The sequence below is a fragment of the Oryctolagus cuniculus genome, chromosome 9 (genome assembly GCF_051225735.1).
Source record: "Oryctolagus cuniculus isolate XC-2025 breed Fujian yellow rabbit chromosome 9, ASM5122573v1, whole genome shotgun sequence".
Lineage (NCBI taxonomy): Eukaryota > Metazoa > Chordata > Mammalia > Lagomorpha > Leporidae > Oryctolagus > Oryctolagus cuniculus.
In genome coordinates, this window is record NC_142875.1 from 1,643,160 (window position 1) to 1,669,878 (window position 26,719).

The 26,719-nt window shown below is 61.5% G+C and overlaps 1 long non-coding RNA gene across 2 annotated transcripts in view; it reads right to left on the minus strand.

Annotated features, from left to right (window-relative positions):
- Positions 1-283: 283 nt before the first annotated feature.
- Positions 284-26,719, minus strand: part of LOC138843746 (uncharacterized) — a 108,281-nt gene continuing 81,845 nt past the window's right edge. The window contains exon 3 of one of the 2 annotated variants that reach the window (XR_011378696.2): positions 284-461. This is a non-coding gene — a long non-coding RNA (uncharacterized LOC138843746). The remainder of the gene's footprint in view (positions 462-26,719) is intronic. The other variant, XR_016212657.1, reaches the window with a different exon arrangement.

The window sequence follows — 26,719 nt, forward strand, 5'->3', positions numbered from 1 at the left end:
GACAGCTCAAGTACTTGGGCCCCTGCCACCCATCAGGGAGTCCCAGGTGGAGGTGCGGCCATCCGGGGAGTGAGCCAGCGATGGAAGACAGCGTGCACCTCTCTCGCGCTCTCTCTCTGCCACACTGCCTCCTCCATAAATATCCACAAACAAATCTTTAAGAAGGAGCCCAGGCAATCCTACTACGAAGTCTGTCAGAGACCCCTGTGCCCATGCGGTCACTGTGGCACCACCCGGGTGCCCGCCCACAGAGGGAGGGACACAGACAAAGTGGTACTAAGACCCTGCGGAACGCTCCTCACCCTTAGGAACGAGACAGCAGGGACGAAGCCGGGGACGCCCTGTGAGGTTGGCTGAGCTGGGCACAGGGAGATCGCTGCATGGGAAGCTGCTGTCGGGTGGGGAGATGCAGGTCAAAGGTCACGACATTTTTCTCAGGAGGGACAAAGCTGATGGATCACCTGAGTGAGGGGAAGAATGAATGCAAAGTTTATTTGGGTGCAAAAAATTCTGGCGACCAGGTACAGTGTTCTAGAATATGCATTTCCAGGAACTTTAAAGTCCTTGTAGGCATGGACTTCAACATTTTTACACCAAAATAAGCTTATTTTAAAATTCTATTATGCCAGGGCTGGCGCTCCAGGGCAGTGGGTTGAAACCCTGGCCCACAGCACCAGCATCCCAAACGGGCACAGGTTCAGGTCCCAGCTGCTCCACTTCTGATCCAGCTCTCTACTATGGCCTGGGAAAGCAGTGGAAGAAGGCCCAAGTGCTTGGGCCCCTGCACTCGTGTGGGAGACCCAGAAGAAGCTCCTGGCTCCTGGCTTCAGATTAGCACAGCTGCAGCCGTTGTGGTCATTTGGGGAGTGAACAGCGAATGGAAGACCCCCCCCCCTCAAATAAATAAATTTTAAAAAATAAAAAATAAACTAAAACATTCTATTATGCATAAACTTCTTGAAGGCCCTTCATATAATAAGATGACTACAGTCAATAGTATCTTAAATATTGAAGTATGCCAGCAGACTGGATGTAAAATGTTCCCATTACAAAAGTGGCTATGTGAAGTCGAACATCTGACAACCAGCTGGAGCTAGCCATTCCACAGTGCATGCAGACTTCGAAATCATGCTGTGCATGAATATATGCAATTTTCACTTGTCAGTCACAAAAAAAGTTCAATTAATCAAAAGTCAAATTTCAAATGAAATATATTATTCCCCCCACCCCACCCCAAATACTGATGTGACACTGCCACACTGAAGGCAACGAGGGAATTGCTGACTGTGGGCAGGTGGTCAGCGCATGAGCCGCAGAGCTGGGCAGTTAGGTGGGGCCTCGGCTGCCGGGTAAGGTGCCTGGGCCACGGTGTCCTAACTGGTCCTAACTGGTCAGGACAGGCAGCAGCCGAGCACTTATCAGAATGCACAGCAGGTAATCAGCAGCACTAGCGCCTCTCACTGGGGCTGTCACAAAACGGGGGAGTTAGCTGGAACACCGCAAGACACCACATCCGGCTTCTATCTGGGTTCTGGGAGCAAGCGGTCACCCCAAAACACAGGCGCTGTTTCAGCGTCTGCACCGAGCCAGGATGCAGGGCTGGGAGGTCAGCACCTTGCAAGTCACCCAAGCAACACTCAAGTGCGACAGTGGATCCAGGGCAGAATCCACGAGCAGACCCGCGCTCGCCGGCCTCCACCATTCACTGATGAGCGCGGCTGCTTCCGCGAGTGTGCACAAAGGAAAGGCAGCCCCGAGAAGTTACTCACGACTGGGCGGCGGGAACGTGCTCGAGGCGGCCCCCAGATACCACAATACTGAGGAATCGGGGAATCGCCACGAAGCCCGAGACTGGGCGAGGGGGGAGGTCTTGGCCCTGGCCAGCACCTCCCGCGTGCAGCAGCTGGGCCCACCCTGTCCTGTCTGCCCCTCACGGGCCTGGCCCCACCGCCCAAGACGCCAGGGAGGCAGCCGCCTCTCCACTCCACAAGCAGGCACTCGGGATCTCACACTGCCCTCCTGTTCCATCTGCACCCTGTTTTGCATTTGTCTGGGGCTTGCATCTGCTTCCCAACAATGAGCAGTAATTTTAAACCTGTTTATCACGCATTTAACCCAGATACTTCTTTTGTGACCGTTTCACTCGCATCTGGGTTCCAGTGCAAGGAGGCTGTGCGCAACACAACGGCACACAATGGTCTCTGCTGGCAGCTGCACGGGGCAGTGAGCCCCGCCACGCCACGCCACGCCACGCCACGCCACGGGGCTGGCCCGCTTTGCGAGGGGAGAGGGGTGAGGCTGCTGCCTGTGACTGGGGTTTTTATGACTTGGGGCCACATGCCCTACCTGGAGTCTGCTCGAGGGAGACGGAAAGGGGCTGCATACAAGGGGGCTACATGCTGGGGGGGCCCGCAGCGCAGGAGATGCGGTCTGCCTGTCTCAATGAGCCAGACCCCTCCTAACACGGCCACCAACTCCCTGGGCTGTAGGTAAGCACCCCCCGGACTCCTCTGCCTCAGAGGCCTGGGGGGTCCAGAAGAGAGTGGGTGCCCCCTTTCCCACTAGACACCCCTAGAACACACACAATTCCAGGTCAGCATGCCTGTTCTGACCGGGAAGTTCAAGGGCACGAGCCTTGCTGTGCGTGTGACCACACCACTGCTGCCTGAAACACCCAGCCCCTGCCTGGGCTAAAGGGGGGGGGGGCATTGCAAGGAGATCCCTGCTCCTGGGCTCTGGGCTCTGCAGACCTTTGGGTCCGGGACTCCTGAGGCCTTCGTGGGGTCTCAATGTCATGGAATTTTAAAGTCAGGTTTGGAAACATGTTCAGATAAAGTCAGAGTATTTTCTTGCAAGAGTATTTTCTCGCAAGGCACCAAAATGACAACATTTCTGATCGCGTAGATGGCTGGAGGTCTGAGTACGCTGGTACACACAAGGACCACCTAAACAAGAGGTGAGAACTGTACCAGACACAATCCTACTGCTCGCTGACAGCCTGAACCTGGGGAGGGGGCTGTCCCCAGAGCCTCACAGCCCCCTTGGGTGCCACAGGTCTGGCAGCACTGCCACTCTCCACCATCGGGAAGCCAGGAGCAGGGCCACAGCTGCCACGTGCAAAACCGAATCCGGCACCGGCACATGTGCGGGGGAGCCTGGTTTGCCTGTTCCTTTGTTAAGACATTCCAGAGGTTTCGAGGGTCTGCTCCAACCTGACTTTAGCTTCCAAAATTCTGCAGAGTTGATGATTTGAGGAACTGTATGATATCTGTCGTAGATGCCTCAGCCAGGGCCAGCATTGTGGCACAGGTGGTTAAGCTACCACTTGTGACACTGGCATCCCATATGGGCGCCGATTCAAGTCCTCGCTGCTCCACTTCTGATCCAGCTTCCTGCTGTGGCCTGGGAAGGCAGCGGAGGACGGCCCAAGAGCTTGGGCCCCTGCACACACACGGGAGGCCTGGAAGAAGCTCCTGGCTCCTGGCTTCATCTTGGCCCCTCCCTGACTATTACAGTCATTTAGAGAATGAACCAGCAGTCTCTCATTGTGCCTTCCAAATAAACCCATCAATCTTAGCAAACAGGAATGCCTGATCTGACAGGCCACATTCACTAACGGTGATTTCTCTCTGGAAAGAGGTTGGGGATGATGTCATTTTCTCCTTTAAGGCTTTACTTACACTGAAAATTTCTTCATACACACTCAAGAGGAAAAACCCCACAAAGTATTATTTTAATAACACATAAGATGCATGCAAAACATACTCAATTCATTGAACAAATCACTCGGAGAAATAATTCTGTCCACACCGTTCAGGCATATTCCAGGCAGGGCAGCACGGGCTCACACCGATGCCACGAGGACCTCGTCACGATGACGCCCAAGGCTAAGCCCCAGCCCGGGAGCACCCAGCTTCCCGACAGCAAGCGTTGTCCTGGCTGCGCCAGCACGCGGGTCTGTGGGTGGAGCTCTGGCCCTCCACAGCCCTGCCGCGGCAGAAGGGCACCCTGTGTGGTCCACGGGCCCTTGCACCCCTGCGTGAACTAATGCACCATGTGCGGTGCTGGAGCACACGCCAGACTCGTGCTGTCCTGCCTCCTCCGACGGGCAGGCAGCTGTGACAGGGACAAGACCTGGCTGACCCCTGCCTTTAAAGTGAAGTTGAAACAGCATCAGCGGTGGCTGGAAGCCCAATGAGGGCAATGGAGCCCCAAGCTTACCTGGGGTGTGCCAGCACGGCCCACAGCTGTGCCGGGCTCACTGTGCGGCAGAAGCGCTGGCCAGGCCAGGAGGAAGCCATGCTGGCCAGCCCAGATCAGCCACTTCCACGCACTCAGACAACAGGGATGCCCTGAAACCAGGTGGGCAGGGCACAGAGGGGCTCTCCTCAGGGACACGGCGCGGCACTAAGATAACAAAAGGTCTCGGTGCCAGTCATCCGAGGCTGGTAGCCGCACCTCTGCTCCTGCCTTCGCTTCGTGGGTCAGATAAAGTACATTAGCTGAGCTCTCTGCCTCCCCTCCCTCAACAGCTGCCCGCCCCAGGTGCACGGCGGGCAGGAGGGAGAGGAGGGGAGGGGCCGTGGTCAGGAGCACCCAGCGCGGGACAGTGCGCGAGGCCGACGCAGACTCCAGTGACGCTGGGATGTCAATCTGGCCCGAGGATGGCCTGTCCCCGGGTTTAACAGAAGCGAGAGAGAACACTTACACGCAGCCTGGCCAAGGCTCCAAGTTAACAAATTCTGTTTAAAAACATCCTCACTTCTCATTGGTAAACACCGCGTCTACTAATATATATTGAGAAAATTAGTGTTTTCATGCAATGTTTTCTGGTACATTACCTAAACTCAATGCGCAACTCACACTTGGCGCTGCGTCGCGAGCTCGCGCTGGATCACAATGTTTCACCACAACCACGGGCGTTGCGGCAATCATTTGACAGGCGATAAAAAAAGAATGAGCTCGTTGGTGCGGTCTCTATGGCGTCTTCCCCAGTCTCAGCCAGCGGTGTGGAAGAAAAGACACACACAACCCCGAGAGTAACTGAACGGCCCCTGTGCCCTACGGCATCGTCTACTTTTCAGTCCCGAGGGGACTCCGGACACGAGGACATCTGCTGAGCCGTCTGCAAAAGGTTGCAACTACGCCCCTCGCGACTGGACCCTGTGACTGCGCACGTAAGCCCCACTGCCCCGGGGCCTGGACACATGGACACTGGGGACTCTGCACTGCAAACGCGACACAGTCTCACCCAGGAGACGGACGCCCCGTGGGTGCCACTCGGCAGCACAGCGACGCTGCGGGGAGAGAGGGGGCTGGGTTTACTCTTGGCTTTGCCATTGCTGGTGACACTGTCCCCAGCCACCCTGAGCCTTGGCTTCTCCTCCTGTCCCAGGCACGCTGTGGACAGGGAGGGCCTGGAACGGAACCAGGGATGACCATAGGAACAGGGTGTGCCATGCACATGGCTCAGGTGGGCTGGCAGGTGTCCACAACTGGCTCTCCAGACACCCGGAAGAGGACGGAGCGTGGTGGCCACTGCTCCCTGTGGTGCAAGCCTTCCCTTCCCACAAGGGCAGGCTTCAAGTGCCCAGGGTGATGTCTCTGACCAGGTAGCTGCCCAAGGCCTGCCCAGCTCTCCTGAGCCAAGGACATGGGCACCCGCGCACCAGAGACCCCATCCTTGAGCCCCATTCCACTCTCACCCGTATCCTTGCCCGTATCACAGGCAGGGTGGTTTCTTGTGTTTCGATGAGCGAGCGAATGGTGCCAGCTATAACAAAGCATTGACATATTTGATGGTTTTGTTGAAGAAGCACTGATCCTACTTACAGCCGTCAGTTATCCCTAAGCTGATGTCCCCTTAGAACACCTCTGTGAAAAGTGCGGGGTTCCACTTCTGCCTGGGGGACTGTGCCTGTGTCTCTGGGGAGCAGTGTCAGAAAGCACAGGTCCCTTCAGGGCCGGCTTTGGTGGGTGAGGTCACCCCAGCACCGGCCCCATGGCTGGAGGTGGGGGACCTGCCTGCTCGCCCCACCTGACCGCTGCCATACCCCCTGGGAACCAGGCCTGACTCCGATTCAGGTGGAGAGCCGGGAGCAGAGGCCCCTCCCGACTGCCCTAGCACACGAGGCTCCCACCCTGGGTTGGGACCCTGGCAGGTGTCACACAGGGGGCGCCTGGTAAGCATCCCACAGCGAGTCTGGGAGCTTGGCGTTTGCAGTGAGGCGCACTGCATTGGGGAAGGGAGCAACCCACCAGCCTCAGCTGTGGATCGAACGCGAGACAGAGGCAGACACGGCTCAGGTAGCACCGGCGCCCCATGAGCCTCTGAGCGCAGGCTGTGACGGGCAGACACACAGGCACCCACCCACAGGCCTACGCTCAGGAAGTGGCAGGCTGACGGCGGGGGCAGGGAGTCGACACAGTCTGGAGAGTGCGGGTGGACAGGGCACTGTAGTCAGCAGGGGCGGGCGTGGGCTGGGGGTGGAGCTGGCAGGCAAGGGGCTGGGGGCTGGGCACGGGACTGTGCAGAGCACGCGGGCCCTGCTGGCCCAGGCAGACGGCGGCTTTTAATCCCAGTGGAATGTGATGTCCCTGCAGGACTGGGGACCTGGCACACAGTGTTTGCAGGGAGCACGTGTCCACCCGCACAAACCCCGTGAGAGGAGCTGGCAGCCCCAGAGCGCCCCACAATGGAGCCACAGAGGACACTGGTGGGCTGGAGGAAGGCAGGGGAGGGGCCACAGGGACTCCAGGCTGTGGCAGAGCATTGGGGAAGCCTGCTGTACAGGGTGAGGACCTGGCGTGGCCAGGAGGGCCTGGGCTGGGTTTAGTTTTGTGGACAAAACATGGCCTCCGCCTTCAGCAGTCTTGGCAGGGCGTGGTGGGAACACAAGTGGCCAAGGACAGCCACTGATCTGGGCCTGGGTGGGCACTGTCCCCCGAGCTGCAGGGGAGCAGTCAGTGTTCCCTGGGAGACCGTCCTCACCCCCAGCAGAGAATGGGACCACAGTGGGGCTGCTGGATTCAGACAAAGGACCGGGCGGCCAGACTCACTGGAGAATCCCCTTCCCCAGGGAGCCCTAGGATGAAAGCACAGAGCCGCAGGGCCGCTTCTGCCTGGCTTCTGTCCTCAGCAGGGGCGGGAGCCTCCCCCAGTCCCTCCTCCCAGTCCCTCGGTACCAGCAGGGAGTGGTCACTGGCTCCCCGAGCATCTCATTCAGAACCGGCCTGGGCAGCAGGCTCACAGCCACTCTGAGCGTGCCGAGTGCCTGCCCACAGCCCAACTGCAGGCATCGGGGAGCCTGGTAGGGCTGCTTCACCATCGCCCTCCGGAGAGGCCTCTTGTGCTACTGCCCGGCACGCAGCAGAATTGAAATCGCCTTCCTCGCCAAGGTCCAGGTGACCCCAGCTGGGCGGCCGCGGGGAGGAGGGGCAGCAGGGGCCAGGCAGGGCTGAGGGTCTGTCTTTCTGAGACTAAGGCTGGGGCGCCAATTCCCGGGAGGGAACACTCGAAACCAGAGGCTGGCTGCACTGGAGACCTTGCTCTCGGCCCCTGCTGCCCCCTCCCCAGAGAAGCCCACGCAGGTGTTCTCAACATGGGGTTCCCAGGCTGCAGCGCCAGCATCCCCTGGGAACTCACAGCAGCGTGGATCCTGGGATCCCCTGGGGCCTGCGAGGTCAGAGCCCAGGGTGGGGCCCAGCTCCTGCCGCCCAGCAAACCTGCAGGGGCATCCGGGCACTGGAGAGGGCCTGGCTTGAGGTGAAGGCATGGGGGGCTCAGACGACGGGGCCGTGGGCACCCCAGAACCGGGCAGCAGGGCAGCTTGCACCTTGGAAGGCCCGGGGCAGGACATGCAGGCCTCTGGTGCGCATTTTCCTGTGCCCTGCTTTCCTGCCAGGGCTGCTCTGGGCTCACCTCGACTAGCTTCATCTACGTATTTTAAATATTCTCACTTTGAAAGGTGTGAGTGGGGAGGGGGAGAGAGAGGGAGAGGGAGAGGGAGAGAGAGAGAGAGAGAGAGAGAGAGAGAGATCGATCTTCCATCTGATGGTTCATTCCCCAGATGACTGCAACTGTCGGGGTTGGGCCAGGCCAAAGCCAAGAGCTTCATCCAGGTCTCCCACGTGTGTGGCCCGAGCCCAAACACTTGGGCCATCCTGCACTGCCACGGTCACCTGCAGACCTAGAGGGGAGGGGCCCAGCAGCACACAGGGCTGCTGGGGCTGGTGCCTTCTCCCTCCATTGCAAGAGTTTCTTGGCCACGGCTGATTTCCACTGGACCGCGTACTGCAGACTACACCTGTCCAGTCGGCCAGAATCAAACGTGTCTCTGAACCAAACCCAAGTCCCTCGGCGAAGCAGCAGGCAGCACAGCAGTGGACCAAGAACGGGAAGCGCAGGACACGCGGCAGCCATGCACAGGCTCCCAGCAAGCCGGGGCTGGCACGCACTTCAACACACAACGGGGGGCGCAGGAACAGGGTGGGCACAGCCAGGCGACCTGCGCAGGGTCACACGGGCACTGCATAGACTTGACCTCAGTGGCATTGGATATGGGCTCCGTTCTTTAGCTGTGTGGCCTGAGGCAAGTTACTCAGCCTCTCTGAGCTGTGAGCTCTGTCACTGGCAAACGTTGTGAGGGTGGCTCTGAGTCCCAGTGGGGCTGGTCCAATGGGGGCCCCTCCCCATCTCACTGCCCCTTGGCACTGTGGGGAGCCCAAGGCCCCACGGAAGGGAGACACAGGAGGGCCCAGCGCCGGAGACTTGATTCCAGGTGCCTTCTGCTGAGCCTCCTGCGTTTCCTGTGGCACAGGGAGGCCTCGCGCCTGGAGCCCGGCTGGGGGACGCAGGACTCACACCCGGGCCCAGCGTGGGGACCCAGGCCTCACCCAGACCCAGCATGGGGACCCAGGCCTCACCCAGACCCAGCGTGGGGACCCAGGCCTCACCCAGACCCAGCATGGGGACGCAGCCTCACACCCGGACTCAGCGTGGGGACGCAGCCTCACACCCAGACCCAGCGTGGGGACGCAGCCTCACCCAGGCCCAGCGTGGGGACCCAGGACTCAGACCCAGGCCTAGTGTGGGGACGCAGCCTCACACCCGGGCCCAGTGTGGGGATGCAGCCTCACCCAGGCCCGGCTGGGGGACGCAGCCTCACACCCAGGCCCAGCGTGGGGACCCAGGACTCAGACCCAGGCCTAGTGTGGGGACGCAGCCTCACCCAGGCCCAGCGTGGGGAAGCAGCCTCACCCAGACCCAGTGTAGGGACCCAGGACTCACACCAGGGCCCAGCGTGGGGACGTAGCCTCACACCCAGGCCCAGCGTGGGGAAGCAGCCTCACACCCAGGCCCAGTGTAGAGACCCAGGACTCACACCAGGGCCCAGCGCGGGGACCCAGGACTCACACCTAGGCCCAGCGTGGGGACCCAGGCCTCAGACCCGGGCCCAGCGTGGGGACCCAAGCCTCACACCCGGGCCCAGCGTGGGGACGCAGCCTCACATCATCTTCAGCTGAGAAGCAGAGGAATAGGCAGTGGCAAAATCCACTCTCCGGTTATGTAAATACTCCAACAAACGCATCAAATCGAGTGTGGATGCATTAAAACTACTCGAATGGCGTTTCTCCCTTAGAGGCGTAGATACAGAGCACAGCTTAGCTCAACGGAGTGCTTGCTCCAGGAGAGACCCTGTTAAAACCAGAAATAACACTGTTGACCATTACGAGTAAATCTGGACTGTTTTTCTGTCTCATCTTTTTCTACTGCCCACAATTATTGCAGAGTCCACACAGCTAATTAGGGAATGATTAGATAATGCGGTGGAAGCCAGTTAAGGTTTGGAAGCTAATTGCAAAAATGGGATAACCATTTCTGGTCCTGAATTATTCATTCTGGTCAACTGTACGAATGCCAGAAGACTCGAGAGTGCTGGGAACTCAGCCGGGGCGAAGCCGGCACCCCTGCACGCGGACGGCAGCCTGGATGTGCTGTGGCCTCCGACAGACACGCCAGCCCTGCCCTCGGCCCCCAGAGGCCACCTTGTCAAACCTTCCAGCTGCTTCTGCTCAGGTCCACAGTTCCACAGAGCAGGCTTAGTGCAGCTGCTGACTTCACACTACAAAAGCCAGGACTCAGCGGTGAGATCCCGCCCCGCGCTCGGACACGCCCCCCAGCGGGGGAGCCCTGAACGGGCAGCGTGCGAGTGGACCGGTGACCAGGGGCCGCTCTGCGTTTCCGTCTCCCGCCCTGTCCAGCTTGCAGGGGTTTGTCTGCCTGTTGGACTGTGTCCGTCGTCCACGTGCCTTTCCCTGACTCTTCCCTGAACGCCCTCAGGAATCGGGGTCTCCCGTCCAGGTGTGAAGGCTCCCAGCCATCGGTGGTCCTGGCCTCCCCTGGGGGATGCCCCTGCCTCCTCCCCTGCCCCCTCCCGGAGTCGCAGTCTCTTCACAGCTCCCTCAGAGAGGTTGGGAGACCATTTCCCCAGGCAATTTCCCACTGTTCCTGCTTCAAACGTTCCTGGTGAGAAGTCCAACGAGTGATTCCAGTCTGGGAGGCACCTAGAACCTTCTCTCAGGCCTGTCAGTTGTCCCAGAATGGAATCCCCTGATCTGCCAAGGGCCTGGGAGACCACTAGGAGAGGGGACGGGACCCCCGTGACCATAAGAGCTTCCTCTGTGTGCCTCTGGCCTCAACTCTGCCCAGAGGCCCTGGGTCAGTGTCACTTCTGGGGTGGCTGTGGCCATCTGGGGGTGGAAGGACACCGGGGGTCCCACTGGCTTCTCGAACTGCCGTCTCCCACGGCCCTGCCCCTGCCGTCTCCTGTCCTGCCCCTGCCGTCTCCTGTCCTGCCCCTGCTGTCTCCCATGGCCCTGCCCCTGCTGTCTCCCACGGCTCTGCCCCTGCCGTCTCCCACGGCCCTGCCCCTGCCGTCTCCTGTCCTGCCCCTGCTGTCTCCCACGGCCCTGCCCCTGCCGTCTCCTATCCTGCCCCTGCCGTCTCCCACGGCCCTGCCCCTGCCGTCTCCCACGGCCCTGCCCCTGCCGTCTCCCACGGCCCTGCCCCTGCCGTCTCCTATCCTGCCCCTGCCGTCTCCCACGGCCCTGCCCCTGCCGTCTCCCACGGCCCTGCCCCTGCCGTCTCCCATGGCCCTGCCCCTGCCTGGGGCGTGCAGGTGAACCCACATCCAGGGGCTCCTGCGGGCTCAGCTCTCTGCTGCTGCCTCTCCCGAAGCCCCTCCCCATGGGTCTACTTCCCGGCTCCCAGACTCTTCCCCCCTGTCTCCTTGCCACTCTCATTTTGGGAAATCACCTCGCAGAGACGGAAGGAGAGCGTCGTGGGCGCAGCTCTGCCGTCGCCGTCTGTTTCGGGGCTGCTCGGGTTTGTGCACGATACTGTGAGCAGTGTTACTGCCCCATCACCCCCACCTCACGTGGGAAGGGGAGGAGCACGCACCCGTGTGGACAGTGGCACCCACCGGGTGGGGCTGGCTGGCAGCCCTGACCCTAGATGCCTGAGAGGCCAGAGACCCCAGGGAGAAGCTGGGCTAAGGTTGGTATCCATTCAACCTTTTCATCTGGATACATTTCCTTAAAAAATTATTTTTCCAAGAGGCAGAAAGACAGACTGACACACAGAGAGATCTCTCATCTGCTGGTTCACTCCTCAAGTGCCTACAGCAGCTGGGGCTGGGCCAGGCCGAAGCTGGGGGCTGGGAACTCAACCCAGGTCTCCCATGTGGGCAGCAGGGACCCTGCTGCCTCCTAAGGTGGGCAGTAGCAGTACGCTGGAGCCAGGAGCCCGAGCTGGGCGCTGAATGAACACAGGTGCCTGGGTACGGGAGGCAGGTGCCCAGTGCGTGCATGTGTGTGAGCGGCCCCTCCGCCTGCTCCTTCGTCTGGATGGGGGCAGCGTTATCTCAGCAGTGTGTTTGGGGCTGAGCCGAGCACGTGAGGCCACGTGATCTGAGACATGGGCCAGAGCCCAGGCAGGACAGGACGCAGACTGACCGGCTGCCCGGTCACGGCTCTGCACAGCCTCAAAGCTTCCCTGTGAGCTGACGAAGCTCGGCGGGCCGCGCGGTGCTGAGGGGTCGGGCGTGGCTTCCTGGCTCTCTTCGAGTGAGCATCCTTGCATTTAGAGCTCCAAGGTTGAATGACCCAAAGCACAGAAACTGATGCGCAAAGACGTGCCAGCCCTGGTGTTTGTCACCACAATCGTTAATCTCTCCACAACGTCCTCCTGCCGGGGGAAGCTGATCTCCCACACACACGCACACACGTGGCCACCAGGAACCCACCCAACAGGTGCGCCGGGAGGAGACTCAGCAAGCCGCCCCTCCCTGAGGGACCCTGGCTGATGGCCTGGGTGGGGTCTGCACGGAGCACCTGGCACACGATACACACAATATGGCCCCCAGAGCCCGGGAGAGTGGGTGCAGTTACAAGCAGGAGGGGTGCTGGCTGGCCACGCCCACACCCTGGGTTTAGCTCAGCCCACCCTGATCTGCCACACAGGCTCCTCTTGGCTGAATCAACAGGGGGTGGGCTCAGCCCAGCTGCCCTGGACCCAGACTCCTCTGGCCCTGAGCTGCTGGTCATCCCCTCTGCAGCTCTGCAACCCTCTTCTGAATCTGGGGTCCTGTGGATCCCACCTAGGGATGTCCCAGCTGGTCTGTGACCCCCAGTTCCAGATCCAGGGCTAGGCTCAGTCCCTGTCCCAGGCAGGTCCCTGGAGGACTGGGCTGCTGGTGGGGCCAGCTTGCCAAGCTCCCACTCTCTGGGCTCAGCCCTCCCCCCACTTCCTCTGCCCCGTGAGACCCAAGGAGCCTTGACGCCTCGTCCTGAATGACCGCAGGCGTTCTTGGCTGACCCCCCCACGCCTCCTCTGCTTGTGACTGCAGGTGGCTAGCAGCCCGTGGGAGGCCCACGTGCCATCCCGGGGTTTCTGGGCATCAGGTCCACAGTGAACAGACGCCTGCCCCTGTGAGCCTCAGGGTCCAGGGGAAAGACAGACAGCAGCCAAGAGTGCAGACTGGTAACTGCCAGGCAACCCCCAGGCGGTGGAGCAGGACCTGCCTGGGCTCAAATGCTCCCCTGACCGCTCGGCCCCCGAGCGTCTGGTGCTTGGGTTAACTTTGAGACGCATCCATTCGCTCAGCTGAAAAGTGAAAGCAACACTGCCCGATCACCAAGTGTCCCAGGGACGAATGAGAGAACGGAGTGAACACACAGGGGCACGCACATGGTGAGAGACCAGTCGGGTCCTGGGGAAGAGGCAGGACGAGAGGACGGGCCTGGGAACTGCCACAGAGACAGGCGGCAGGCCCAGGGAAGGAGAAGTGAGTTACAGAGGAGACAAATCAAACAGGCATCGGGTGTCCTTCCTGGAACCCCAGAAGCCAAAAGGTTCTAGAATAATGCCTACAGGCTGGGCAGAGAGCGAGCGAGGCAGCAATCGGATCCCGGGGGAGTCCCGGTGAAGGCAGGGAGCCTCCAGCGCACGAGTGTCCGGAGTCTTTCTGGGAAAGCAGAGGGAGCAGCGCTGAGCGTGGGCCCTGACTCAGCTCCCGGGCAGCTCAGCCACGCCGAGGCCGACCCCTGCGTCCTGCACCACAGTGGCCGGGGTCAGGGCCCCGCTGTGGCCCTGCCAACGTGCACCCCAGGAGGCAGCAGGTGGTGGCTCAAGCAGTTCCTGCCTCCCATGTAGGAGCCCTGGACTGAGTCCCGGCTCCGGGTTTGGCCTCCATGCCTGTGGCTGGCGTCTGGGGAGCGAACCACACTCGGGGGCTCTTTGCTGCTCTTCGTCTCTGCCTCTCACAGTAAGAAAACCACATGCAGACGTATAAGCAGAACTGCTGACGACCTCCTTGAGAGTGAGAAATGCAGGTGCTACACAAACACACCTGGGACTGAAGCCTCCGGGCAGAGCCTCGTGGCAGCTCAGAAGCAAAACCACTGCCTGCAGCACCTAAGCACTCCTGGGCGGCAGGGCCAGGCAGGGCCAGGCAGGGCCAGGCAGGGCCGGGAGGCGGTGAGGGGCAGGGCCGGGCCGGGAGGGAGCGGGGAGGGGCAGGGCAGGGCAGGGCCAGGAGGGAGTGATGAGGGGCAGGCGGGGCTGGGAGGGAGTGGTGAGGGGCAGGGCCAGGCCAGGCTTGGAGGGATCGGTGAGGGGCAGGGCCGGGCCGGGAGGGAGTGGTGAGAGCGTGCAGCAGGCAGGAAGCAGAGCCCAGCTCTCCTCTGAGGCTGGGCAGCGAGGGCGGCAGGCCACAGGCATGCTGAGCCTCTGCTCTGCCTGCGACGCCAGCATCTCCCAACGTAGCGCCCATTTGAGTCCCAGCTCCTCCACTTCCGATCCAGCTCCCTGCTAATGTGCCTGGGAAGGCAGCAGGCCAGTACCCACGTGGGAGACCTGGATAGAGTCCTGGCTTTGGCCTGACCCAGCCCTGACCATTTTGGCCATTTGGGGAGTGAACCGGAGGATGCAAGGTTGACCTCTTTCCCCACCTCTCCCTCCCTTCCCCACCTCTTCCTCCTTCCCTCTAACTCTGCCTTTCAAATAAATAAAGCAAATATTAAAAGAAGAAGAAGAGTCTGGCGCCGTGGCTCACCTGGTTAATCCTCCGCCTGTGGTGCCAGCATCCCACATGGACACCGGGTTCTAGTCTGGTTGCTCCTCTTCCAGGCCAGCTCTCTGCTGTGGCCCAGGAGGGCAGTGGAGGATGGCCCAAGTGCTTGGGCCCTGCACCTGCTTGGGAGACCAGGAGGAAGCACCTGGCTCCTGGCTTTGGATCAGCACAGCTCTGGCCATGGTGGCCATTTGGGGGGTGAACCAATGGATGGAAGACCTTTCTCTCTGTCTCTCTCTCACACTGTCTATAACTCTACCCGTCAAATAAAATTAATATGTAAAAAAAGAAGGAGAAAGGCCGGGCCCCACGGTTCATTAGCGGCTGAGAACCAGATGGCTGACAATCAGTGGAGTGTGAAGGAGCAAAGGCGCCGTTGACAATGACGCAAAGGATCTGAGAATTAGCAAGAAGAACAGAGGAACAGCAGGACCTGGCCGAGCCAGCACACACAGAGGAAGACGGAGCAAGGACAAGGTAACTGACTTCAAAACGGAAGAAATGGGGCGGCTCTGTGGTGTAGCCGGTGAAGCCCCGCCTGCGGCACTGACATCCCACATGGGCACTGGTGCGTGTCCCGGCTGCTCCACTTCTGATCCAGCTCCCTGTTAATGCTGGGAAGGCAGCAGAAGATGGCCCAAGTGTTTGGGCCCCTGTATCCACGTTGGACACCCAGAAGCAGCTCCTGGTTTTGGCCTGGCCCAGCCCTGGTCACTGCAGCCACCTGGGGAGTGAACCAGCTGATGGAAGACCTCCCAAACTCTGACTTTCAAATAAATAGATCTATTTTTCTTAATGGAAGAAATGAAACCAGGTCAATAGCATTGCTCTAAGTACCATGGGCTGACTTATGCCGACAAAGGCTGTGTTCTGTGGCTGAGGAACACAGGCAACACACGGCAGGCCAAGGCTGAAAGTACAGGAGGGCGCAGAGACAGCAGGTGCAGGAGAGGCAGGAAGGAGGGAGAACCTTGGAGAGACAGTGTCCCCACCAGGCGAGGATGGGCAGGCGGTAGCAGGGGCAAGGACTCATGCTAAGAGACGCCGGCCACAAGGAAGACGCGAGAACGCCCGGCGAGTGGGCCCTGGGAGGAGCTCCGAGCCTCCCTTCTGTGGCCCTGTGCGTGCCGAGGTGAGGTGGGAGCTGCTCTCTGGCACGTGTGATGCCACACTCTTCAGACCAGGATCCTGAACTCCCAGAGGGTCGGCTGACTGCAAGGGGCCTTCACCCCCCGGGGGCAGAAAGAGGCTTCAGGAATTCCCAGCGGGGTGTGGGTGCGTGGTGCCGGTGCCGCTGGCCAGCTCAGAGACTCTCATGGACACCAGGGCCCTCCTGCTGCCTGGCAGAGCCGCTCCTGGTTTGTCTGCGGAGCATCTGTGGCTTCACCAGCGTTTCAGGGTGGGCTGTGGCTCGAGCCGCCAGGCCAGGGCTCATGCTAGCTGCTCTCTGCCACCCCCAACCTGGGCGGTACCTCTGAGGAGGAAGCACTGTGCCCAGAGCAGGCGCCTGCGGCTTCCCGTGCAGGGGCCATGGCATCCGGGCAGCTGACTCCGTCCCTTATCTGTGAAGTGGGACTAACAACAGCACCCACCTCCCAGGGCAGCTGGAGAGCTCCCAAGTGCGTGACTGAGAAGAGCCAGCCCGTGCCGGTGACAATAGGTGTCATACTGCCCACGGCACAGGGGCAGGTGAGCCGCAGGATGGGTGTGGCCACCGTGGGGCCCGGGCCACTGCGCTGTGTTTCCCCAGCTGCTCGGCAGCCTTGAAAGCGGAGTAGTTAGCCGGGGCATTATCCTGCTGACACACCCTGGGATCAGAAGGACGCGCGTGTTTGCAGAGCGCAGCCAGCCCTCACGTTGCGGGCTCCACCGTCCGTGGAAAGAGAACAAAGCGTTGTGCTGTAGGGATCAGTCTTTCTAAAAGAAACACAAGCCTTCTGACTCACCTGCCGCTTGAATTCAGGACAGGCAGCACCGGCCCCTGCGCACGAGAGAAAACAAACAGTGCACCACGTGCACGCCCCTGTGTCCCCCTAAACGGGGACCTGGGAGGAGTCACAGAGAGAGTCGGGGAGGCAGGGCCGGGGGTGGCAGGGCAGGAGGGAGCCCACCTTCCCTGGCGGCAGGTGCACCTGGGCTTGCTGTCGGCTCTAGAAATCCGCGTGGTCCAAGGCCACTTCTCTAACAGTTCTGGGCTTCAGTCGCCTCTGGGGACCAGAAGACCCCAGCTGCTGCCCGGGCTGGGCAGTGCTCACCTGGGCCCAGCCCAGGCCCTGCTGAGCAGCTGAGGACACAACACTGATGGCCACGGGAAGGTCATCACCAGTGCTAACACGCACAGCGGTGGCTGGACGCAGGGCCGCTGCTCTTTGCTGGGGACCTGGAGGTCCCTCTGGAGAGGGAGACGGGCTCGGGAACAGGGGGCACCACCACTGCTCCCTGCCCTCAGCCAGATGCTGTGGCGATCCCGAACGCGGCCGGCAGCTGCCCCCAGGACCCTGTCGCTGCAACAGACGGCACCAGGGCCCTGGGCAGTGTCCAGGGCCGATGGCATCTCGCTTCCCTCTTCCGTGGAGCGAACAGCCAGTGGGGCAAGTGTGGCTTCATGCAGAAAGGCCTGCCCCCTCCAAGGGGGCTGCGGATGGACCCCCGCGCCTCCTGCACCCAGCTTTGCTCTGGCGGTGCTGCCAGAAAGCTGTACACAAAGCCAAGCTCTGCCTGGCTCCTCCGGAGGCACCAGCCGGCCTCCGGCGCAGACGAGTGGCGAGTTCACCGGCCACTTTGAGCTGGACAGCTTCACAGAGAACGAGCTGCAATATTTATGAGTCCTAGCAGCTGTCCTGGTGAGATGGCTGGCTCCCCCCGACCTCCGCTCTCTCTTTCTTCCACGTCAGGACTGGGAATTCTGCTTCCAAACCGAAGCCGAGAAACACATGTGGCCCCCGCGTCGGGGGAGCGGAGGCTGCCCCCAGGAGCGCCCGTGGCCCTCCTCACAGCTGGCCCCACGCCGGCCTCTGCGGCCAGCCCAGCCACCTGCAGAAGCCGGGCTCTTTTGAGAAATAATGAGCCGGCCACAGTCCCCGCCAGGAGACATCTGAGTGACGGGTCTGGCTGGTGGCATTTGCGAGGGAGGCCGCAGGGCTGAGGCCGGACACACACGGAGAAGGCACAGAAGCCGCGCCTGCTGGGCTGGCTTGGGCAGGCCCAGCGGGTATGGGGCCGGGTGGAGGCGGGGACACAAGGGACCTGCACAATGCGGCCATGTGACCGCAGGGCTGTTTTTGCTCCCTGGTCTCTGTCCTCAGAGTGCCTGGGACGGGCTTCTGCCTCACCCAGCTCCTGTCAGTCACCTGGGGACCAAGCCAGCAGATATCGAGTGATCCCTGTCACTCAAAAAAACCTTCAAATGATGATTAAATGGGACAATGACAACCGTGCACTGTAATAAAAGTTATGTGAATGTCGCCCCCATACCCAGCTGGATGGCGCCCACCCTTCTCGTTCTCATACGGTGGTGGGATATGGTGATGCCCACATGCCGAGGGGGGTGAGGCAGGAGACGTGGGCGTCCATCGTGAGCGACTTGGCAAGGTGACTGAGCCCGGGCCCTGCTCCCTGAGCTGGCCACTGGGTGACCACAGGGCACACAGCCTGGCAAGGCCTTGCAAAGGGGCGGGCCCTGCTCTGGCAGGGACAGACCTCCAGGGCACAAGATCCATCACGCCACACAGAGCCACGCTCAACTTAAAACCTGCCAATTGCTGACCGAGGCTGACGGCCATGCCGAATCCACGTAAGGCGAAACCGCGGCCTAGGACGACTGCCCGCCCTCCGCTCCCATCCAGCCTGCAGCTCAGAGGCACAGGCTCCCCAGCCCTGCGGCCCGGACCCAGTGGGGAGGGGGCCGAGAGGCTATCAGAGAGGCAGACCCAGACAGTGGGGCCACCTGAACAGCCCCCAGCCCCAAACAGCCAGACTGGGGTGCCCTCTGTTCCTTACAGCGACGCCCGTGGGGCCGAGGCCCCCAGGCTCCACCCCTGGGTGCTCAAGTTCTCCTGTAGCCTAGGGGCAGCCATGGACAACCCCTGGGGACCCCCACCCCCACTGCGCAGCTCTGGCCTGGTGGTGTACCCGGGGGACTGAGTGTAGCCCACTTGGTCTCTTCTGCTCCGCTGAGCCTGGAGGCCAGGAGCTAATGGCTGCCCACCCCAGAGGGCAGCTCTGAGAGCACCCATCTGCCCCGCAGGGCACTGTCCCTTTTCTGTGGGAGAGAGCCCAGCATCGTGAGAGCAGGGGCCCTGAGAAGAGAGGCAGAAACCCAGACCCAGCAGCAGAGAGCCAGCAGAGGGCCTGCCAAGTTCAAGGTGGCAGAGCGCGGCCTGGGGAGCAGGCGCGGAGCCTGGCAGCCCAGGGCTGGGGGTTCCCTGCCCAGGCCCCTGACAGTCTTCATGCATCACCACGGCAACACATCAGAGCCACCATGCCACAGTGCTGCACACTCCCCTGCGTGCCGGACAAGCAGACACCAAATACCGGCAGAGATGGGGACCGCGTCACTGGCGTGAGGTCACAGGGCACCCACTGTGGACAGGCGCTCGGCAGTGTCCCGCAGAGGCGGACTCGTCCGCCCACGGGCCAATCAATCCCATTCCTAGGCACTCCCCAAGGAGAGAGGCGCATCCAGAGGACTCGCAGGGTCCTGCAGACCCTGGGGGATGGTGCAGGCAGGTGCTGCCCGTGCGAGGCCAGGCCCACAGGCCCACGGCCCCACAGCCCCACAGCCCCACAGCCCCGTGTCAGGCTTCTCCCGGGAGGAGGAGGCAGGCCCAGGCTGCCCTGCACAGGGGTGCAGACGCCGGGCAGCCGGGCCCTCACCTAGCTTACTGTGTCCTCATAAGAGGAGGGGAGCTAGGGAATGCTAAGGGGAGACAATGCCGGGCACAGACAGAGCAGAGAGGGTGCTGGGTCCCCACTAGGCAGCACCCCGAGGTCAGGTGCCTTCCATTCTCTGCACCTGTCAGTCACCTGTCAGTCACCTGTCAGGGCCTGCACCAACCAGAGCCACAGCCACCCTCCATGACGAGATGACGCTCACCTGCTGGGCCCTGAGTGCCACGGCAGGGTCCGGGCCCACCTGCCCACATTCCTGGCCACCCAGAGGGTCCCTGAGACCTCTCCCCATCCAGGCAGGGCCCAGAATCCTGCCCCAAACCTGTGCAGGGCGCGAGTCCAGCCCCCTTCTCTGCACCAATGACTCTGCGATGACTTTCAGAAGAATTCACAGCACTGCCAGGCCAGGACTTCAAATCCCAGAGTCCATAGTCATAGCTCCCAGCAGCCCCTGTGGTGGGAGGCAACCTTCACGTCGGCCCCAGACCGCAGGGCACGAGCCAGTGCTGGGTTACAGGCCGTCAGGGCCTCCAGGACTGCATGTGGGGCATCGCCCTGCCGTCCCTCACTCTGGGTGCAAAGTCCTCACAGTGTCACCCCTGCACCACTGTGGTGCTGAGGTCACAGCCGCAGCAGGGCTCGGCTGCGCTTCCCACTGTAGCTGCCTGCGCGAGTCCCTGACCGAGGGGACCACCCAGCTCCGGAGTCGGATCCACAACTGGCGGTGGCTCCCGCAGGCCCCTCCCGTGCACTGCACCCTGGCCGCCGAGGCGCCCCTCTGCTGCCGCTCTCATCCCTCCTCTCTGCCAGCCATCTCTGATATGCACCTGTACCTGCCCGTTATGGCGCCAACCTCCCGGGCCACCAGCAGGACTCCAGGGCCGCCAGCAGGACTGCTGTGTTTCCACACCTCGACAGCCACTCTTTCTCGGGGGATGGTTTGTTCCAGCAACACAGGGCCCCATGCACCTCCCACACACCACGGTCACCAGGAGAGGCAGACTCGGAGCCCAAGCCCACAGCTGCTCCAGGACCCTTCGTCCACATGCCCAGGCCGCCAGGGAGGGCAGCCCCGTGGAGCACGTGTGTCTCTGCGGGGACAGAAATGAGGACACCGAGCCGTTCAGAAAGCAAACGGCCGGGAGCAGCACAGAAGCCGCCCAGCTTCGGGGCCCCGCTGTAGGTGCGGGTGTGGTCTGTGAGGGTGCCGGGTGCACAGCCCCGAGCCTCCGCCCCTCCCAGCGTGGCCGGGATCCGCTCGGCTGCCGTGGCGCGGCCGTGTGTGCCGCGTGTTCATGCGGGCTGCTGCGCGGTGAGGCGCTCCACACCCTAACGCCTGGAGCCGTCGGGCTCTGCTCCTCCCCAGTGCTCGCCCTCCTCCCCTCTTTCTTCTTAGCTTTCTCAGCCAGGAGCCCTCATGAGGCTGACAGCGGCCCCTATGCCAGCCTCCGGGACTGGCCCTGCGCTGTGGGGGGGATACAGCGCCCCCAACCCGTACTCTCCCACGTTCCCTCCCTCCGCCCTTGAGCCCTGGGGAACTGCCCCCTCCCAGGCCCCAGTTTTCAGGGAGAGCTGACTCACGGCCTGGCAGGGTGCCGCTGCCTGGCCTCCCGCAGATCCGGGTCTGGGTGAATTCAGAACCCAGGTCTGCAAGGGGCACAGGGACCGGAGAGCACACCGGGTCCACAGCCCGGTGCTCGGGGGGAGGCTGGGCCATGCAGCTGCTCCCCTCCCCTCTAAGCCAGCGTGCCTGCTCCTTGAAGCCGGTGCTGGGAATCGGAGACCTCCCGAAGTGTGACGCCTGGAGCAAAAACGCTCCCGCTCCAGTCCTGACTCGATGACTGGCCACAGCCCCTCTCTGTGCCTCAGTCTCCCCACCTGCAAGTGGGTTCCGCAGAGCCACCTGCCTCACACAGCTGGGAAGGCAGCCGCACATGGCGCCTGACCAACGCCGGCGTTACAGCAATACCGGCTGGGGGCATTTGCAAGCACAGTGGAAGGTCTGGGGTCTTTTCAGCCTCACCACCTCCCACACCCTCACTGGAGGTCTTCGAGCTGTGAGTGTGGACAGCAGCGCAGGGAATCAACAATGGGAAAAGAGCGCAGGTTCAGCAGGCGGGAGGGGCGTGGCTCCGTCACAGAGAGGTCAGATCCTGGCTTGCACGCTGGGCGGTCCTGGCCACCTGCTCCCCGCTCCCGCCTCCCACGCACTGTCCTCACTCTGCCACTTCTGCTGCCGACCCCACACTGCATAGCTACGGCTGTCTGCCTCGGGCTACCGTCACGACATCGGGGTGACCCCACCCCGCGCAGCTCTCGAGCAAGGACCCTGGCACCTGTGCCGGGCCTGCGTCTCTCCCTGAGGAAAGTCTCAAGGCTGTGACAAGTGTTTCTGCTCCTCCTAGGAACTCGGGGTGGCAATGTGACGAGCCCGCGGCAACAGCCCGGGAACCACAGGGGTGTCTCTGATGGAGCCACGCTGTCTGGAAATCCCAGCTCTGCATCTTGGGGCTCAACGGGCTCACTTACTCAAGAAAGAGAACCGAACACGGCTGGTTTGAGGAAGGCTGCCTGGGGACCCGGCACGGGGCTGCGCGGCTGCCCACGAGGGGAGGTGCTGCCCGCAGCACGGCCCGTCCTGGGCACACAGCACTCTCCATGTGGAGCACTGTGATCCGAGGCACATGGGACAGGAAGTCAGCAAGAAAAGGCGGCGTTCCTAAAAATCTCAAGTCATGCACGAGCAATGGGCGGTGTCCCTGCAAATCTAAAGTCATGCACCAGCAAACAGCCCCCGCCCACAGGACAGCGAGGTGCCCCCAGGCCACAGTCACTGAAACAGAGTGGCAATAGCACAACCAGACAAGAGACTTAAAGGAAGGCCAGAAACCGGCATCTCTGGGAGTCCACCCTCGTTTCCAGAAAATGCAGGAAAGCCCTGTTTTTTCTTTCTTTCTTTTTTTATTTGACAGATAGAGTTAGACAGTGAGAGAGAGACAGAGAGAAAGGTCTTCCTTCCATTGGTTCACCCCCAAATGGCCGCCACGGTCGGAACTACACCAATCCAAAGCCAGGAGCCAGGTGCTTCCTCCTGGTCTCCCATGCGGGTGCAGGGCCCAAGCACTTGGGCCATCCTCCACTGCGCTCCCAGGCCATAGCAGGGAGCTGGGCTGGAAGAGGAGCAACCGGGACTAGAATCCGGCGCCCATATGGGATGCTGGCGCTGCAGGCGGAGGATTTAACCAAGTGAGCCATGGCGCCGGCCCCAAGACCTGATTTTTCACAGAATGGCACTGGCCCACCTGGGGAGAATGGAGGGTTTCTATTTCACGCTGTCCCCTCAAACAGGTGCAGACGGGAGTGTCACACACTGTGAAGGACGGGTCCGTCCCAGGTGCAGGGAGTCTGCCCGGGCTCACAGAGAACAGCAGAGGAACTGGACGACAGAACAAATCTGCCAAGACCAGGAGTCCACAAAACAACTGAGTACTGCTGCACACGGTTCTTCTCTGTGCACACGGCAGCCAGCAAGCCAGCAAATCCTCCACCATCCTCCCACTCCACCCAACTCCAGCCTGTTCTTCTCACTCAAGATGGGCTTGCTTTTTCCAGAACGTTCTATGAGCAGGACCCTGAAGTGTGCACCGTTTTGCCTTTCTCTCACTCGGGAGGATTACGTGGGACGTGTCGACAATGTCACATGGCAGTGTTCGCTTGCTCCTGTTCCGTGTGAGGACAGACTGGTTTTCACACGTTCCTGTTGAGGACACTGGGCGCTTTGACGTGTGCTGTGGCGCAGAGCTGCTGTGACCCCGCGCAGAGGCGTGAGGATGCACACGGTACCTCCTCCTGGCGTGGGCATCCCACGTGACCCAGCAGTCCCAGACACGGATCCCGTCCTGAACGGACTTGCCGGCGTGTCTTCCCAGCGTCGGCGCTGGTCTCCACCCCCGCCGGCAGCGCGGGGCTCCCGGGTCCCTCACATCCTCCCCAACACCTGCTACTCACCGCTCACGCTCCCACGGTCGCAGCCACCCTGGGCGTCAGGGCATCGGCCGTGCTCTGATCCGCTTTCCCAAGTGAGCAGCAACGTTCAACCTGCTGTAACCCTCGCACGGGTGTCGGCACGGCAGCCCTGGTGACACGTCAGCCGGAACCGCCTGCCCGGGCTCGAACTGGGCTGCGCGGCTTTTGAGCCTTGGGCTTCGGCGCTCTCGCCAGCTCCTGGAAGCGAGTCCTCCCCACACGAGGGGCACAGTCTTCTCCCCAGCACGGCGTCCCCTCTCCTGGGCTCAGCAGTGTCCTGTGAGGGGCAGCTCCTGATCTGGATGACATTCAATTTAGAGTGTGACTTCAGTGTCGTGCCTAAACAATTTTTACCTAATCTCACATTTTATTTATTGTTTTAAAGATTTATTTATTTATTTGAAAGTCAGAGTTACACACAAAGAGAAGGCGAGGCAGAGAGAGAGAGAGAGAGAGAGAGATCTTCCATCCACTGGTTCACTCCCCAGTTGGCCACAATGGCTGGAGCTGTGCCGATCCGAAGCCAGGAGCCAGGAGCTTCTTCCGGGTCTTCCATACAGGTGCAGGGACCCAAGGACTTGGGCCATCTTCTAACGCCCTCCCCGGCCATAGCAGAGAGCTGGATCGGAAGTGGAGCAGCCGGGACTTGAACTGGCGCCCACATTGGATGCCGGCACTGCAGATGGCGGCTTTACCCACTACATCACCACGCTGCCCTCCCTAATCTTACAGTTTAAAAACTGAAAATTTTGAGTTGCAAAAAGGAATTGAAACACAGAGAACAGACAAAAGACTAACTGGATCAAAACATCTGAATTCACATTGTACAGTGCTGATGTGCCTAGCAGATCAGCAAACCAAAGACAGAAATCTGGGAGTAAGTGGCCAAGAGATCGAGGCACACAGTGCACAGGAAATGGAGCACAGACTGTTACATGTGGGGCTCCGCCTGTAGGCAGAGCACGGGGGACGCAAGCTGAGATCCTGGGACTGCGCCTGTAGGCAGAGCACGGGGGACGCAAGCTGAGACCCTGGGACTGCGCCTGTAGGCAGAGCACGGGGGACGCAAGCTGAGACCCTGGGACTGCGCCTGTAGGCAGAGCACGGGGGACGCAAGCTGAGACCCTGGGAGACACCGCTGCTTCAGAGGACGGAGCTAGCGGGCTGGGCTGGGGGTGGGGGAGGAGGCAGCGCACTCAGGAGGCTGAGAGCAGGCATCGCGTGGGCTCCACAGAGATCAGTCTGTCCATCACTGGGGGGTTGAAAATGTCCTAGCTGGACGGGGGCAGGGGGGTCAGGGTGCGGTGAACACACGGCAACTCATTGCGTCTTGTGTAAAGAACCAGACCAGGGAGCTCGGAGGCTCACGACACAACGAAAGGATGGGCTCTTGGGGAGATGGAAGTGCCGACGGTCCTGACTCGATCGTTACGTGTGTGCACGTATCGGATGCCACACTGCTCCCCACACACGTGTACAATGATCACATGCCAACAAGAAATAAACAATTCCAAATGCACAAACTGCTCGCTCGGAAGTTGTACTTCAGTCCATTCACCTTGTACATACAACGACACAGTGCAACACTGGATGCAGCTAACAACCTGTGGGCCAGAGACTGCTGGCAATTCATGGCCGCGTCCGTGCACACATGCTGGAGCAGGGTGTGTGAGGGAGGGAGGGGCCCTCCTGTTCCCCAGGTCCAGAGTTAGTGGGGCGTGAGCGCCATCCGGCTTTCCATCCAACCCAACACGCAGAAGAGGGAGGGGCTGAGATTCACAAACGGACATGGCAGAGGTGTGCCTTCCGTGCACAAGCTACCCCTGCAGACCTGCTACAGACAGGGCTCTGTGCACCGACACCTACTGCATGCCAGGCACTCTCTCTGAAGCCGTACCATCAACCCTGCAGCACACGTGTGCACAGAGGTGAGCCAGGCCACGGGGCCCAGTGGTGTCCACTGATGCTGCAGCACACGTGTGCACAGAGGTGAGCCAGGCCACAGGGCCAGTGGGAGAGCTGGCGTGGCGTCCACTGATGCTGCAGCACACGTGTGCACAGAGGTGAGCTGGGCCACGGGCCCAGTGGGAGAGCTGGCGTGGCGTCCACTGATGCTGCAGCACACGTGTGCACAGAGGTGAGCCAGGCCACGGGCCCAGTGGGAGAGCTGGCGTGGCGTCCACTGATGCTGCAGCACACGTGTGCACAGAGGTGAGCCAGGCCACAGGGCCAGTGGGAGAGCTGGCGTGGCGTCCACTGATGCTGCAGCACACGTGTGCACAGAGGTGAGCCGGGCCACGGGCCCAGCAGGAGAGCTGGCGTGGCGTCCACTGATGCTGCAGCACACGTGTGCACAGAGGTGAGCCAGGCCACGGGCCCAGCGGGAGAGCTGGCGTGGCGTCCACTGATGCTGCAGCACACGTGTGCACAGAGGTGAGCCAGGCCACAGGGCCAGTGGTGTCCACTGATGCTGCAGCACACGTGTGCACAGAGGTGAGCTGGGCCACGGGCCCAGTGGGAGAGCTGGCGTGGCGTCCACTGATGCTGCAGCACACGTGTGCACAGAGGTGAGCTGGGCCACGGGCCCAGTGGGAGAGCTGGCATGGCGTCCACTGATGCTGCAGCACACGCGTGCACAGAGGTGAGCTGGGCCACGGGCCCAGCGGGAGAGCTGGCGTGGCGTCCATGCTGGCACTATCCAGGGCACTTCACTTCCAGGTTCTCGAAGGCGAAGAACAAGCTATGTTTGTCCTTGTTTCCTAGTGGCCTCCTGCAGACGCGGGCACTGACGCAGGTCTGTAAATTCTCACAGGGCCGCGGTGCGGAGGTTCTACGTTTGTGGGCTGTGCCCCAGGAACATCGCAGCTGCCCTCCATCGGCCTGGCCCGGAAAGAAGCCTCTGCAGGGAGCTCGGGGCAGGCCTCGGGGTTCCCTCTGAGCCCCACTCCTCCACACGCCACCCTCTGAGCCCCACTCCACATGCCACCCCCTGAGCCCCACTCCTCCACACGCCACCCTCTGAGCCCCACTCCACACACCACCCTCTGAGTCCCACTCCACACGCCACCCTGGCACCCGGCCTTCACTTCCACAGGGCGCCGGGTGGGTCCCTCCCCCCCCAACACCGGAACACGCTTGCTGCCTTCCTGCATGCGATGCCCACAGCCGGC